The sequence below is a fragment of the Xenopus laevis genome, chromosome 7L (assembly GCF_017654675.1).
Source record: "Xenopus laevis strain J_2021 chromosome 7L, Xenopus_laevis_v10.1, whole genome shotgun sequence".
Lineage (NCBI taxonomy): Eukaryota > Metazoa > Chordata > Amphibia > Anura > Pipidae > Xenopus > Xenopus laevis.
Window position 1 is genome coordinate 17,147,805 of NC_054383.1, and position 17,803 is coordinate 17,165,607.

Consider the following 17,803-nt stretch of genomic DNA (forward strand, 5'->3'; position numbering starts at 1 on the left):
GACCATTGTATGTGTTGAATTGTTGGAGGAAATGTGCTTATCTTTAATTGGTAAAAACAAAGAATGGGCACATCTACAATGGGGTGCATGTATCTACCTCCACTTACAAATCCATAATGCAGTGGAATCTTACCTATGTTTCCATGTGCTACATTGTCGTATTTCAGTAAATCTTCATTAACCAATGGTTTTTTATGATGGATAGGATTTTAAATTAACCAACAGGCAAGATGTTTTGACATTTCTGCTTTACAATAACACAATACAGCTGATTCCACATATCACCATTTTGAGGCTCTGCTTTTAATCTGCTTGGTTATTTACTGCACCAATGTCACTCCTAGAGTTATTTTTAATTGTCTTCAAGGATTATTAAAATACTTTCACATGCATTTTCTGCTGAAGGTGAAACTGCAACTAGCACCTTTCATCACGGGCCATAAATAGAAAATATGGTCATTATTTCAATTCTTCCAGTAGCCTGTAGGGTATGTGTAGTTTAAAAGGGTGATGCTATTTATTTTCTACAGGTTTCATAGTATTTGTAAATGGCTATGTGTTAATTGACGCATGGAAAAAAATCTATTGCATTAAAAAAATAAAATCTTTTACCACCCCAGGGTAAACCTTATAATTAAATACACTTCATCCATTTTTGAGTGCCTTTGTCCTGAGGAAGGTGCTTCCCTTGATAAAATATGATATGAAATTGACTGCGTTTGACAGTACAAAACAGATTTAAATCTGTGGATGTGTCATTGACAAGAAATCAATATTTTTTATAAATCCAATACGCTTTAAGAAGGTTCATAATTGGTGCTGTAAGGGTTTTGTGCATATGTGTTTGAATGTCATTCCTCTACAGAATTTCAGACACTTTGCTCAACAGGAAAAGATGAGTTGAGGTGGTAATAAAATAATAAACAAAATAGATTTTAGAGGCTGTTGAGTGTGCGCATAGGTTACTAAGCTGCAAAATAATCAGCAAGTAAAGTAAGGCACGGTGAATATGCCTAGACTGTATTGGCGCTTTCTAGTGAACTAATAGCACTTTATCCAAATATATAAAGATAACAATTTAATTGACATCCAGATTGTTGTGGCTGATGTCTTCATTATACTGTCGAGTGAGCTTCACTTTCCACTCTGTTTGTATGGACAAGGACACTGTTTACACGAAACATAATCAATGACATTTGCTAATTAGAAATCAATGTTTTTGTTCATTGCAATCCTTTATGCCACGAGCAACGGAGCTTACCTTTTCATAAGGACTTGCCTAATGTCTGCAATAACATAGCCACATTTGTACTGTATTCTAAAGAAAATAATACAGGTACGGGATCGGTTATCCAGAAACCTGTTATCCAGAAAGCTCGGAAGTACAGAAAGGCTTTCCCATAGACTCCATTTTATCCAAATAATCAAAATTTTTAAAAATAATTTCCTTTTTATCTGTAATAATAAAACAATAGCTTGTATTTGACCCAAACTAAGATAAGTAATCCTTATTGGAAGCAAAACCAACCTATTGGGTTTCTTAATGTTTACATTATTTTCTAGTAGACTTAAGCTATGAAGATCCAAATTATGGAAAGCTCCATTATCAGGAAAATTACAGGCCCTAAGCATTCTGGATAACAGGCCCCATACCTGTAATAGAAGGATTTGAAACTTTAGAATCCATAGACAAAGATTGATTCCTGGAAGGTTCCTAAGAGGGAGCAAAGACTGCATAGGGCAGGCAGAGTATGGCACACAAGGAGCATAGGGCAGGTAGAGTATGGCACACACAAGGGGCATAGGACAAACAGAGTATAGCACACACAGGGAGAGTAGGAAAGGCAGAGTATGGCACACACAGGGGACATAGGGGAGGTAGAGTACGGCACAAACAGGGAGAGTAGAAACGGCAGAGCATGGCACACACAGGGGCATAGGGCAGGTAAAGGAGCATAGGGCACACAGGGAGCATAGGGCAGGTGTGAAAAGGTGAACAATGTGGGCACTTTCAGTTTACAGGGATTTGGGGTGTGAATAATTGAGGTGTTACAGGTGTGAACAATGGGGCCAGTTAATCTCTGAAGTGATACATTTTAGCAGTAACAGCAGGCAGACTATCATGTGGGTGGCCACACAAGGGAGGGTCCCGGTCCGCCAGTTGGACAGCACTGCTCTACAAGATTGGACTAGCCCATAAGGGAAAAGAAGGATCAATATGTTCAGTGCCATTTTTGTTAGGTTGCCACGGGCAACACTTTACTAGGGTCTGCACTTGTTAGGTCTATTGGTAACTCATCTGTGGCTTCCTACCCTGGTAAAGCCCTGGTTCTGTTTTCACACAATGTCTTTCTGTACATTTGCATCCCCATGGCACTGTTCACTGGACATTCTTTCACACTTATTCACTGTGTCCTGCCAGAATTTGCTTTCAATATACCTCAATATATCAAAAAAAGTCTTATAAAAGGACATTTCCTTAACTCTGTGGTCAGTGACCCCTGGGCCCTCATATTCTGTTTGAATTACTGTGGTACAAACAGTTCCAAATTGAAATCAGTGTAGGGTAGTAGGAGTCACATAGTTGTCTTCCATATTCTTTATCCTTTATCCATGAGTTTTAAAGAGTTTTCCATGACAGAGCCTCCTACAGTTCATCTTACCAGGTGCTGATATTTAGTTTGCCAAGTTCTTTTGAAGTTAAATAATTTAAAGGACATGCTTAGATAATGAAATAAGCTCAGCATGCAGTTCAGATAACATCTGAATTATCTCATGGGTGCCACTTATGCTGCCAACACATTACACAACACCTTGTTGGGTTCTTCTCTATATATCTCTAAATATCGTTTGCTTTTTCCCACTCAGAGGTCATATTGAACTATTGACCAGTTTTAAAAATCAACCATGTCATCTATGACCATCATAATAGGAAAATTAAACCTCATACTTAGGAATGGGAGGATTTGTAAGGATACAGGAGAAGAAAAACTTTGTGGATCAACGTGTCCAATTTTAGGCTGACAAAAAAATGCCTACTAATTACAATATTTTCCCCATAATTTGACATATTTCAGTTCAACTTAAGGTGTGCACTGTTCAAAATCAAACAGTACAGGCCTCTAAATGGCCAAATATAAAATCTAATTTCTGTGATAAAGCAGCTTGTGATTATTATGAGGCAATGCTGCTCTTTCTCGGCAGCTTCCATTCATATCTACTGGAAAATGTGCCATGAAGGAATACCTGCTCAAAACATTGCATCCCCCTATGATCCTTGTGGATTGAGGTGTTTCCTGGAATAATTATGATTAACAAAACACCAAAAGAGTTATGTAAAAAAAAACACAGGTACAATTCGGCCCACTCTGGTAACCCTTGGCAAGATATTAGCAGTTCCAATTTAATGGCCATGGGTCATTACAACAACACTGAAGATGGCCATACACGGCAGATAAAGCTGCAGATATCCGTCCGATATCCAACGGGTCCTCCTGATCGATATCTGGCCACGAGATAAATCAGTCTGGAAGGTTTAATTTTTTCCTCCGACCAACACATCTGAGCCCATTGCTCCTCATTGTAATCCTAGGGCAGAATGTTCCGATTACCCCGATATAGCGCTGCCATTGGTGGGCATATTGGGGAAAGATCCGCTCGTTTGGCGATGTCACCAGACGAGCAGATCTCTTTATGTATGGCCAGCTTAAAAGCTACCATTGGTATCTACAGGTTACAGGGCTAAGGAAAGGTTGTGGATAGCTATAGAAATACATAACTGTATATAAAGTATTTTACATTTTTAGTGCACTTTGTACAGCAGGAATGATAATTGACGTGGAATTGGACCTGCTCCAGGACAGCACTTCTACTTTCTTGAATTATTTCTTGTCAGCAAGTAGAAAAGTAACTTTAAAAAAAAAATTACATATCATTTAGTCCTCCACCCTGCTCATTCATACTGGGATTTCATGTTTAAAAACTTCCTTTATCTTAGAAACATTGACAGCAGTCAGATTACCTCTCCCAGCTTAGCAGCTGGATGGCACAGTATTTGGAACTGACAAGAGAAGCCTTGTTTTCTTGCAATTTATTGTGATAACAATAACCCAGTTAATTTTTTTTCATGGAAAGTTATGCATGGATTTTATTAACCTGTTGAGTCCACCACAAACCTTTGTCGTACCCAAGGTTTTTGTCACACCTTTAATTTTAGACTTGTTTCATGTTTTCAGTGAGAATATTCTAGGACTGTAAACAATGAAAAAAGGTATATTTGTTATGTATTTATAATATATTTATTATTTGTATGATTATTACCCCCATGTAAGAAATCCTTAGGAGGCAGATATCTATCAGACAGGTTGAATGCCATTAGATGAGGACCACATCAGTGTGTTCATACAGTCCTCACCCTGCTGATCTGATCCAAGGGATCGGTGGCACAATGGTAGCCAGATGAATGGTTTTCAAAGTGTTTTATGTTCCAAGACATCTACTGGCTCAATGTTTACTAGTTTTAGACAGATTTATACACACGGAATGCCATCCCAATGAACAGATTTTGATAAAAGGAGAAGGCCTAGACAATGCTAAAAAAGAGGTCCATGATATGCAGCCTATAACCCAACTTGTCATCCAACCCTTAACCCCCCAAGTGAACCATCTACTTCTCCCAGGATCCAAGAAACATGTGATATAGTATAGTAATGATATAATTAGACAAGATATATTGTATACCTTTCATAGCAGTGTTATTCTATCCAAATAGTGTTTACCTCTACAAGAGCCAGCATTCTCCAAATTATTATCAATAACTAAATCAAGATGTGACCTTTTGCTCAGAATGCATGGAGCTGGATGCTTAAAGCAAAACTACACACTAAATCTCCTTCTGAGTCTTCTGAATCCACTACTAGCGATGGGTGAATCTGTCCCGTTTCAATTCACCGAAAAATTTGCAAAATGTCGAAAAATTTTCTGAATGCATTGAAGTCAATGGGCATCATAATTATTTTGCCGCGTGACAATTTTTTTAAGCGTGGGACCATTTTTACACTCGCAAATTTTTTTGTCCAAATGCATTAAAGGGATATTGAAATTTTCTTTTCAAAATATTAATCTGCATTAAAAGTTACCTATAGGTCATGTTGATCGTTTTTCCCTAATAGTTCTACTTTTATAAGTATTTGAAGTTACTAAACCTGACTGTTTTGCAAACCTGACTGTCCCTTCTAAACCTGTCAGTTAGAGTTTCTAATGCTAAAGGACTACTGCTCCACAAATATGGCAGCCCCCTCATAGAGGAACATGGGGGTAAGAAAGGTAATGTAAACGCATCAGGCAAATACTTTTATGGCAAAATTATGGAGACAATGTTATGATAGATATAAAAAAGGTTATTTTTCTGGTGTCAGTGTTCTTTATGGTCAATGAGCATTAAAATTATTTTGACACACAAAATGTTTACACCCGTCAAATTTTTACACCCGCAACAATTTTTACATATGCAACTTTTTTCTCCAAATACATTAAAGTCAATGGGTTTCAAAATTATTTTGATCTGCGACCATTTTTACACACGCAAATTTTTTTGACGTAGCAAATTTTGACAGCTGCAAATTTTTGCAGCAGTTTCGCAAAAAAATTTGCAGGTGGCAAAATGCGGAAATTTGCCCATCACTATCCAGGACCAGTGGCCCAACTATTATAAGAGAATACTCCATGAGAGAGAATGCTCAGTTTTAACATAGCTCCTCATTCTTGCTTTCGCAGGATTGTTTTCTTAGGAATGAAACTATTTTTTTCTAGCTCTGGACACCCAAAAAGCAATATATCTATCTTACTAAGTATATAAGATAATTAACAGCATTGATAAGGATGAGTAAGGTTTGCATCTCTACTTTGAAGATCTAGGGGATAGTGATGGGCGAATTTCTCCCATTTTGCCAAAAAATTCTCAAATTTCCCACAAAATTTGTGAAACATCGGAAAATTTGTGATACCCGAATTTTGACGCCCGCGTCAATCCTGACAATCGTGTCAATTTTGACGCCGAAGTTAAAGTCAATAGGTGTCCGAATAGTGTTGATGTGCAGTGGTTTTGATGCAAGCGACTTTTCCGATGTGCGTTTTTTTGATGCCGGTATATTTTCGTGAATTTATTCTCCAGTGGCGAAACTCATAAATTTGTCGCAAATTTGCACCTGGCAAATGTATTCGCCCATCACTACTAGGGAAAGCAAAACAGTCAGCTACAGGTGGAGGGATGTCAATGGACATCCCCAACAGAAGTCCAGAAATAGCCTACAGATCTTTATATTATATGATTTCTACTTTTATCAAGGACATTTACTAGCCAAGTGGGCCCCTTCCAATAGGAGAAAATGCCTTTTCTCCTGTCCTAAAATCTGGTACACAAACTAAAAATCATTATCCATCCACATGCAAATGGCTTAGGAATGAGGCACTCACTGAAACAGTCTTAATCCACCTTACGCTCACCTTCATATTTGTATTGTACTTCCAGCTTCATGTCATATTGCAATTGCACTTATGTGATAAAGGGTTATCAGCTCCAAGTTACTTTAAGGGCTTCTTTTTTTTTTTCTCTCTTCAGCTTATTGAGGACTCGAAAATGCATGCCAATTATTGTACAGCAACGTTTTAAATTCTCTCAAGCTTTTAAAGATTATTCAAAGCACTTGAAATAGGCTTCAATCTAATGCCTCATTTCATTGCATTAAACAGCCTAGTTAATAAAGAATCAATATATTCAAAGGGCAAGGTTATCTTTTGTCTATAAGGGGTGGTGTCATTCTGAACCTTTTATAGTTCAAATGCTGAAAAAGACCTCATGAAATCCATACTCATCAAGTGGGTCAACTACCGCAATAAAGAGCCCTGTGAAAGAACGGCTGCCCTCCTTTAAAACAACTCCAGGCCTTATCTACCTCACATAGAGCTTCCAAATAATCAGTCAGAAAATGTCAATTTCTCATCAAGACAAGAAACCTTGATGATGATTTTTTTTTTCCTGGCGAATACATACAATTAAGAGAATGCAGAATGGCTGCATCAGTGATTTGTAGCTTATTATGTCACCAGCAAGCTGAGAGCTGGCTGTAAGCAGATAATGAGGCTTGTTGATAACTGGAGTGTCAATATGCCAAAAAACGATTTTTTTTTTTTGAATGTGAGCCCTTGTGCTTTTTAACTCCTGTTACTGATGCCAGTACTTGATAAGAGTACATCTGCCAACCGACACCACATGTTGAGCTGCACAATTAATACAATGAATAAATAGCACAAAAGAGTTTGTTTCTTTATACTCTTAGAGACAATCCCCCGTTTTCCTCCTCAAGGATTTCTTTTATGTTTGAATAAGGTGGCTTTTAATGAAATTTAAACTTGTCAGAGGAAATCAAAAACCTCAAATCAGATTACAAATTGATTTTTGGTCACTTGTCATTATACAATTTACTGCCATAAATTGCACAAAACAAGGCCAAGCTCTTTACAGAAGAATGCAAGCTATTTCCATCTTCCCGGGCCTAGGGAGATTAGTTTTGTTCCTTTCTGTGATCACAGACAGAACAACTGGAACAAGGTTTTGCTATTAACCTCTTCAGGTGAGGAAATATGGCGGATGCCGGCACAAACAAGGAATTCGAAAAACATTGCTTATGAATTTTAAAAATATATATGTCAAAGGCAAAACCTATTCTACCACAGATGGAGCACACTTGTTTAAAAAAGCAACATATGCTTCATGTTATACAAAACCAACCCTATATGAGTTCATTGTAAATATTCAGCTTTGGCTTTTATCGGGGATGGGGCTTATGATCATGAACCATCTTGTGGGGACCTCATTATTTATGAAAAGTCCCATCCACAAACTTAGACAAATAGGCATTTTTTAGTAGCTTAAAGCACAAAATGTCTCAATGTCCTTAATATAGTGATAATGGGTTGAGTGCAGAGGACTCTTGTATTTGTCTATATGAAGTTTGTGGTCACTGCCTCCAGCTTAATAGTTTAAAAATGAGTGGTGAGCACAACTTGTCAATCCACAAACATACTATTGTAGTTGAATACAACTCCAGGATGAGTGGAGAGACATTCAGTGATTGAGATGTCACTGTCGGCATCTTGTTTTACAATGCTTGCAACCCTAATGTCCCATAATAGAGGCTGGTGTGCTCATGGTTAAAAATTCGCAAAACAACGAAAATTCACCGAAATACATTCCCTACATATTTTATAGTTTTCTGCATCTGCTTATTTGTGAGGCCCATGGAAATTGCCCCACCGAGGATCCTGCCAAAGACAGCAAATGGATGTGTATTCAGAGTCAAACTGGCTTGCCAGAGCACTAGAAGATCTCTGTTGGACCCAAGCCTTGGTCCATACCCACCTGTAACATTAGTTTCCATCATATTGTTGTGATAATGTACCCTAGATGTAAGATTCTTTGGTGATGCCAATTGCAATTAGCAAGGCAAGCAACATGGCAGTTCATCTTCTTACGTTTAAATGTCAACATACTCGAAAAGAATACCAAACATAATCAGGGTCGGACTGGGGGCCCGGTGCTGCTGTTGCAGTGCCCCCTCCACTGCCACAGCCCCCTTCACCACTGCCGGACTCCCCTCCACCATCGCCGGACCCCTTGCATGCGCAGCCCAGTGTCCCGGTGTTGGGACGGTCTCCGGCTGCAGGAAAAGGTAGCTCAGGGTGCGGATCTCGGCTGGCGGGGCTCACAATAGACTGGAGCCCACCGGGTTTTTTCCCAGTGTCCCACCGGCCCAGTCTGACCCTGAGCATAATCCAAATAACCTTGGTGCTTATACTTTGTTGACCCTTAAAACAATACATGATTGGCAGTTATAGAGAATCGTTCCCTTTAAATAATTAATTTAAAGTACAAAAGAAAATAACCAATGTTGAATTAACATGAAGGCCATGAATTATTCAGCAATAACTACATTCCATAACAACCATAAATTTGGAAAATTCAAGTTCAAATCCTACTTACAGGTTTGTTTTATTACATGTTTAATTTGTGTATGTACGAGGCTAGTTTTCTCGCCTACGTAACATCAGACTATTATTTTATTTATTGCGCTGATAAAATAAGCTATACTGACATCTTTGAATACCAGCCTGAAGGATTAATTTCACTTTATTATGATGCATGGAAGCAAGGGTCCCATATATCAACCAGTCTTGGTCTCGCCCACTAGACTCTAGTAACATAGTAATAATTGAATTTAAAAAAAAATGTATTAATCCCTCCAAATACTTAGCTCTTTATGGGATAAAGATATTAGTTGCTATCTGTGTTAAAGATATTGACGGCTTGGTATGATCTGAGGTCATTTTTTGCTCTTCTCAGACTTCATTGGAGATCTTACAAGTCTTGACTGGGTTCTTTCTTCATCCATACATTGCTACTAGGGCAATGTACTATGAGCAAATGTTTTTACCTGATACAGATTCACAATGATATTCACGTTTTTGCAAGTGCTGAAAATGCTTGTGAATCCGTGAATTTTTGCAAGCGCTTTGAAAAAATATTGCATTTTTTTCTGGTAAATCAAAATGTCAAATGACAGTATTCTAATTTTGCCAAGAATTTTGTTTTACCAGAAAAGAATGCATGTTTTTGTACCAAAAACAATGGCAACAGCATTTTTTTGCACAGAAAAACATGGGAAAAATGTCCGTTAACTTAAAAGCATTTGACGAAAAAAACTGTAGGAGAAAAAGCTTATTGGCTCCAATGCATTTTGCAAATTTTTCCACAGATTTTGGCAAAGGTAAATGCAGTTTTGTTCATCACTAATTAGTACTTTTACTGAAAGCCCACCGCAAGTAAATATCTATCTAGGTTTTGCTATTAAGAACTCATTGACCCTTGTCACAATTTTTCTATTGAGTTTCACTAAACTGTTGCATATTTACTATATTAAGACCATTTCCCGAAACAACTTAATGCGAAGAATTGAACTTTCCTCAAAGCTGATTAAACATATCATTGAGTGAGCTGATCTGGTTCCTTTTTGTGAATACGTTAATATCATACCTGCCAAGTGGGGTTATTTACCTATTACTGGCCAAACTTGTAGCTGGGCAGTAAGCTATAGTAACCAATTAATGATTAGCTAGTCTAGTTCAACCAACTGCAGGAAAAACAAAAAAAAATAATAATTTTTGACAAGCACACTGGGACACATAGGGGCAGATTTATCAAAGGTCAAAGTGAAAAAATCGAATTCGAATTTTCAAGTTTTTTTTAAGTGAAAGACGACTAGGGAATAGTTCAAATTCAATTTGAGTTTTTTAAAAAAATTTAATTCGATTTTCGAACGTACTGGCCCTTTAAGAATTCAAATTTGACTATTCGCCACCTTAAACCTGCTAAATTTCTGTTTTAGTCTTTGGGGGACTTTTTTTTTAAGTTTTTTTTTCAGAGAAAAAACTCGAATCGAATGCAATTCAAACTCTAATCAAATTCGTTTCAAGTTTGCGGGTCAATCCCATTCACCCGAGTTTGAAAGATTACATTTTTTTTGTTAATTTACATTGCCTCCCCCCCCCGAATTTCAAGTTCATTGGAGTTATTGGGAGTATTTACAAACTCCCATAAGCTCTAAATTGGACCCTTAATAAATCTGCCCATAGTATATGTATGCAGGAAAATGTATTTAGAAATTACATCTCACATAAAAGAAAGCCCAACTCATTTTATGCCTAACATGGACATTTAATAATTGGCTGGTCACATGAAAGGATGTATTGCTATTTAAACACAAATTAGCAAATGTTAGAAGAACTGGACCTCGATGTTTTCTTTGATGAGTTTACCCTGACTCTGTGGACTTCTTTTTTAACAGTGGGTTACTACCTAGTGTTAGTTAATGGGTCTCATCTACCAGGATTAGCAGTATCTTTTTTTTTTTTTTTAATTTATTTATTCAGTTTGTTTTTTAAAACAAGAAATAAAGTACATGATGGGACAATAAAGCAATAAATGTTTTCTCATTACATAATCATCTTCGACTCATATAGTACATTTATATGTATACATAAACATATAGAAAAGAAAAGAAAGGAAAAAAAAATCTGTGCCCAGTTATAATAAATGAGATCAACTATAATAAAATCAAACAATCAACAGCAGAAGACTTTGGATTTTCAACAAGCCCGAATTTATCTCAATATTTTCTGAAAAAAACTCAGACCAACTCCACACAGGTTTTTTCGGCTTATTTAAACACTTAAAAGAAATCAAAATAAATGTGAAAATTACGAATTTTACAGAATTTCCACCCAAAAACTCTTTTGGATTCTTTTGGCCCTAAAACCCAGAAAACTTTGGATTATTGCACAGATCAATAAATCTTTGGGACTTCTCGCATTGACTTATAGGCAACCTCGGCAGGTCTGAGATGCCGGATTTTCGGATTCTGACTTTTTTCATCCTCAGGGTATAATAAATTCCGAAAAGTTTGTGATTTTTTTTCAGAAAAAATTCTGATTTAATACTAAAAAACACAAATTTCTCTGTTTTTTGGCATTCAGAGTTTAGTAAATAACCCCTTTGTTTGATGATCAGTCTGACATATTTGGTCAGTTTAATTGCAACACAAGACAACTTACTGACTGGAACCTTCCATTGACAGAAAGAAGCAATTTTTGAATAGGGAAACCTTTATGACAAACTTTCAATGCTGAAGTTCAGGAGCACTTATATAATGTAAAAAAAAAACCACAAATTAAAAAAAAAATTTTTCAATACGGTTACTTAACTAATAACGTTCAGAGTTTCTGTTAATATTTATTGATTCACTGTATATTTTTTTTCAAAAATGTTTGTAAATATTTCTCACATTGTATTGGCTTTCCTTTTTAAATCATTACATATGTATAAATTACCAGCTGTTTTTTTTTTTTAAAAAAAAAAAAACTATTGCTAATTAAATTTTAAATTTGATATCATTTGAATATAATCTTACTTAGATTGTAAGATTTTGTTGTCTGTAATGTACAACAAAATGGATTTGAATGCTAAAAAAAAAAGAAAACAAATGTACAATCATTTTAAACAAACAAATAATCCTTTTGTGACTTTTTCCCGAAGTATAATAATACTCAATTTGCAAATGAATATTTGGCCTGTGCCAAACAGCAATAGGAAATAACATTCATGTACTTGGAAGCTGCAGCATATCTGTGGTTTGTGGTCCTAGATTTCCCAAGGAACAGACCCCGGCACATTGTTTGGGGCCCACCTGTTGCAAAGACACAGAAAAAAAAGTTTACAGCTTGTTGTAAAAAAGAAGTTAAATGGAGAAATAAAGTGTGTGTTTCATTTAGACCTGCTGTAGCTGGACTCCAGATGTTGTTTTTTAATAAATTGAGAACACAAGTAATATTGGTTTGGATTAAGAGTTTGCTGCATTGCTTATTTGGTTTTACTTTTTTTTATTATTCTAATGGTTCCAAAAACATGATCTCTGAACCATATGAAAACGCTCTCCATGCTGACCAGAGTGTGGCAAAATGCTATAACGTTATTACATTGCAGCTCATCTGTAATGTGTTTAACAAACCATAAAAAGAGGCCAAGCGTGCACTTAATCACTTAGTCATTTTTGGTGGCCCTGGATATCAATAATTACTTATTTTTATTTACAGATGACTGCTTATCATCTTTGCCCCATACTGGATGGCAAAAAACATTGGCAATGCATGCTCCATCAAGCAGGGTACTCCTTAAACTATTCTGCTGGATATTAATGCAGGTAATGTTCTGTCACCTGATTCTTCTTGTTGAATATCTTGTTGAGTGTAAATATGATAACATTGCAAATATAAAAGCTATAAGTAAGCAGACAACAGGAAATACAAGAAGACCATGCAGGGTACACATGCATTGATATTTCCCTTAGACCTGATGGTTGTGTGGGAATATCATTAACCAGTCTAGTTACACGCAACATAGACAGTCAAAATCAAAATCTTGAATGGGTGTGGTTATTTATGAAATAACTGATTGTTTTGATAATGAAAAATGTCAAAGAAAACATCAAACACAGTAAAATCACCTTCTAATCTCAAATTTATCTTGAAATCTCAAATTGGCTTTTCGAAAACACAGCTCCCGTTCACTTCCACATGAACTCATCAGCTATTTGATGGAGTATTTTTTCATTGGGGTTTTAAGGTTTTGCAGGTTTTTTTGATAAGTCAAATAAATTCTTCAGGAACTCAGATTCAAATTCAGTCGGCCCCAGCCCTTCTGGCCCACTGCCTGGTTGTGATCTTTGGGCAGGAAGGAATGGTGGCACTATCTTCAAGTGGAGTTACACAGTGAGGTGTTGGGTGGGTGGGTAATTTATGAGGGGGTAGGGGTTTTGAAAGGGGTAGGACCCTAGAGGGTACTGGCCTCCAGTGAGCTACAGATATGCCAGTCCCACACTGTGTCAGTCTGATTTTTTGGGGTTCAATTTTCAAATACAACAAATGGTAATTTTGCTAATATTTAGCCAATTTTACAGTTGTTCTTCAATGGCTATTTACTAATTGGTTTATATGCCAAAAGGCAAGCTTTTCACCAGAATTCAAGAAAAATCATTTATCAATTTATTAACACTATGCAAAAAATAAAGACAGAATATAGCAAGCTGAGTACAGGTATGAGATCCATTATCCAAAAAGCTTCAAATTATGGAAAGGCCACCTGCCATAGACTTAATTTTATCCAAATAATCCAAATTTTTTAAAATGTATTTCCTTGAATTCTGTAATGATCAAACAGTACCTTGTATTGATCCCAACTAAGATATTAATGAATCCTTATTGGAAGCAAAACCAGCCTATTGGGTTTATTTAATGTTTACATGAGTTTCTAGTAGGTTAAGGTATACTTAGGTATAATGATCCAAATTACTGAAAGATGCATTTTGCAAAAAGCCCCAGGTCAAGATCATTCTGGATAACAGGTCCCATACGGTACCTGTATTTTATTGTTTTTTCTCTCCACTGTTTAAGACGTATCTTTGTCTTCTAATATTTACAGTATACATTTTCAAAAAAAACTTACGTAAGTTAAAGAACTAGCATCCCACCATTAAATGTGTGTGTCCAAATGAAGAAAATATTTTCCCTGTGCTTTTCCTTTAAAGTAATAGAGGGCTACAGATGTAATTATTGGTTAGAGCTAGTAATGACTCTGTGCCTGCTTTACAAACTAAAGAACCTGTAGTTGGTTATAAGTACATAGTTGCACTCATTATTGTTTTACATTATATGAACTGCAGCTTTAATGATGCAGAACACACTCCTGGCAATTTAAATGCCCTCTCTTTTATTCTTATTTAGTTAGTAGAATACACAATTAATTTTTTTCCCTTTGATTGGACGAAGAAAAAAAATGCAAAAAAAATAACTGTTTGTGCATAGAGGATTTAATTTTCTTTCTTAACATCCCCATAATTCAGAAACGAAATACTTAGGTTTTCTCGTGTTTTGTAAAAATGAGGGTCGGTTTTCCGGTTTGATCATTAACAGGGATTTAGGGCCACAAATTCTTCCTTTATTGTTATCCCAGCTGGTAATTGTCCTTACTAAAATACGCCTTTGCTAGACAGAATTTTTACTATGAGGGTGTAACTTGTCAATACTCATAAAGACTATGGTTATGTCTAACAACCCAATAAATATTAGTCTGCAAGATCTGTCTGTGGTTTCATCAATAAATAAGGGAAGCAAAATGTATATTCAAACATAGAACTTTGCAAATGAAATAATATTTTTTTAATAATAACATGGGGAGGCGCATTTATCAAATTCTGAATTTATCTCAATATTATGGGGCACATTTACTATTGGTCGAATATCGAGGGTTAATTAACCCTCGATATTCGACCATCGAAGTTAAATCCTTCGACTTCGAATTTCGAAGTCGAAGGATTTACCGCAATTCCTTCGATCGAACGATCGAAGGAAAAATCGTTTTTAATCCATCGATCGAACGATTTTCCTTCGATAAGAAATTGCAAGGAAAGCCTATGGGGACCTTCCCCATAGGCTAACATTGGTGCTCAGTAGGTTTTAGGTGGCGTAGTAGGTGGCCGAAGTTTTTTTTAAAGAGACAGTACTTCGACTATCGAATGGTCAAATAGTCGAACATTTTTTTTAGTTTGAATCGTTAGATTCGAAGTCAAAGTCATAGTTGAAGGTTGAAGTAGCCGATTCGATGGCCGAACTAGCCAAAAAAATACTTCGAAATTCTAAGTATTTTTTATTCTATTCCTTCACTCGAGCTAAGTAAATGTGCCCCTATGTGAAAAAAACTGCGACCAAATCCATACAGATTTTTTCTGTGTATTTATCAATATACTTTCTTGAAAATTTTGTTTGCCAAAAATAAACAGAATTTTACAAATCTTTCAGAATTTCCAGCTGATTTTTGGCCAAAAACTTTTGATTATAGCACGAAACGCAGCACAGATCAAAAAATCTTTGGGACTTCTCCCATTGACTTATATGCAACCTCAGCAGGTCTCAGATGCCGGATTTTTGGACTCTGACTTTTTCCATCCTCGTGGGTATAATAAATTCAGAAAAGTTTGTGTTTTTTTTTTTTAATTCCTATTTTATACTAGAAAAAAATCCGTAATTTTTTTTTGGATTTTCTGCATTCGGAGTTTTAAAAAAAAAAAAACCTAAAAACGAAAAAGTAATTGACCAGATTGTGTCTGTTGTGCAAGGGACTTAATATGGAGTCTTGTTTGGCTTGTTTGGCTAGATTGAAAACGTTCTTTGGCCTAAAAGTTGATCATCATGGTTCCCCTAAAGCTGTAAAACAATTTACCTAATTTCCCCTAGGTCTCTCCTGGTGATAGTTGCCCGGTGCTGGCTGGAGGGGTCGGCGCCTCTCCCAGAAATATCAGCAAAGAAGATTAGCCAAACAACACAGGCTGGTGTAGCGGGGATCTCCCCTGCACGTTTATTTCGTCAAGTGATGTAACGTTTCGGGGGCGTGCCCCTTCATCAGACATGCAGATTCACTTTCAAACAGTGTTTAAAAACCCTTGGTGATTTGCATAATTAACACAATGATTCAAAATATGAGTGAATAAGTTAAGCAAAATGCATTGTGAACAGTACGTACTAAGTGGACATTTTTATCAAAAAACTTTAGAGACATTATAAGCACTTAAAAAAGCTTTTTAAGAAGTTTTAAAAGACATTAAAACTTTTTTTGAAAAAATGATTTATGTGAAAAAATAATAATTAGTCCCAATTTTCAAGTGATAAAAAATCCTCTTCTATACAGGACGATCCTTGCTGCAAAAATTCAACAGTTGTGCAAAAATTGTGCAAAAAAACTTTTTTATATAATAATCAATAAATATAAAGAAGAAGGTCCAAAAACCTAATGAATAGGGAAAAACATAAATACAATTGTGTGTGTTGCACAAAAACATTATTACAGTATAAATGAGTCCAATGTATAAGACTATCTTACCCTATCCATAAGCTGTCCCTGGATAGTAGGTTGTTCAGTGCAATTATCTATAAAAAATATCTATAAAAAATCTATAAGCACTAACTTCTGATTTTTTATAGATAATTGCACTGAACAACCTACTATCCAGGGACAGCTTATGGATAGGGTAAGATAGTCTTATACATTGGACTCATTTATACTGTAATAATGTTTTTGTGCAACACACACAATTGTATTTATGTTTTTCCCTATTCATTAGGTTTTTGGACCTTCTTCTTTATATTTATTGATTATTATATAAAAAAGCTTTTTTTGCACAATTTTTGCACAACTGTTGAATTTTTGCAGCAAGGATCGTCCTGTATAGAAGAGGATTTTTTATCACTTGAAAATTGGGACTAATTATTATTTTTTCACATAAATCCTTTTTTCAAAAAAAGTTTTAATGTCTTTTAAAACTTCTTAAAAAGCTTTTTTAAGTGCTTATAATGTCTCTAAAGTTTTTTGATAAAAATGTCCACTTAGTACGTACTGTTCACAATGCATTTTGCTTAACTTATTCACTCATATTTTGAATCATTGTGTTAATTATGCAAATCACCAAGGGTTTTTAAACACTGTTTGAAAGTGAATCTGCATGTCTGATGAAGGGGCACGCCCCCGAAACGTTACATCACTTGACGAAATAAACGTGCAGGGGAGATCCCCGCTACACCAGCCTGTGTTGTTTGGCTAATCTTCTCCCCTAAAGCTGTAGCCATGCTGAGAGATGGATCCATTTAGCAATGCTTAGCTCCCAATTCCATTCCTGGTTATAGCTCAGCACTGGAAAACTTTCTAATCAGGATAAGTAGGCTGCACCATGTTAGTTGGTCATAGCATACTGCAGTGGATCTAGCTCTGAATGTCCAAGCAGCACACTCCTAGTTGTTCACTTGCAAATATAAGGCCCTTCATTAATTTTTCCATCTAATATTATCACTTATCTATATGGCCAGGGTTGTCAGTCACATTATTCTTCCAGTTGTAGATGTCACAACAGCTCTATTAAGCATTCTATTTCTGTACAGCAACATGCTTCATTTTGACTCACTTTCAGCTTTCGGAGTTTGCAAAATAGTTATAATTAGGAGACAAGTATACCATCAAAGAGAATTGAAAATGGAAATCTGCTTTGTTCACAGCTTGATAAATCTGTCCCTAAATATTTACATGATGTCTGCAGTGTAGAGAGAAATCTCAGCTAGGGGTCTTTGCACAGAGTCAGCTAAAAATTTC